Source organism: Seriola lalandi, unplaced genomic scaffold (assembly GCF_002814215.2).
Source record: "Seriola lalandi dorsalis isolate HSWRI2012SDOR001 ecotype SW California unplaced genomic scaffold, Sedor1 jcf7180002054393, whole genome shotgun sequence".
NCBI classification, from domain to species: Eukaryota; Metazoa; Chordata; class Actinopteri; order Carangiformes; family Carangidae; genus Seriola; species Seriola lalandi.
In genome coordinates this window covers 145,638-146,069 of record NW_019524946.1, presented here as the reverse complement: position 1 = coordinate 146,069, position 432 = coordinate 145,638, and positions in this window count along the sequence as shown.

Sequence of the window (432 nt, the reverse complement as noted above, 5' to 3'; positions counted from 1 at the left end):
TTTCTCTATACTCTACAATATGATATTGATATGATTTCTTTCTTTTTTAATGTTTTTTTCCATCCAGCCAAGGTCTGGATCTTTGGGGACACCTACAACCTCTTGCAGCAATGATGTAGGCCTTGCACCTCCTCCACCTGTAGTGTCCACACATGAAGATCTTCTCTTCCCAAACATAGACACATAGTATTATTTAATGTAACACTCAGGAAGAGGAGTGACACACCCGCCCCCCTGCTCATCAACGAGACGGAGGTTGAGCGTGTCACCAGCTTCAAGTTCCTGGGTGTCCACATCTCCGAGGACCTCTCCTGGTCTCTCAACACCTCAACCCTGGTCAAGAAGGCTCACCAGCGCCTTTTCTTCCTGAGGAGACTCAAGAAGGCCCACCTGTCACCTCAGATCCTGGTGAACTTCTACCGCTGCACCATC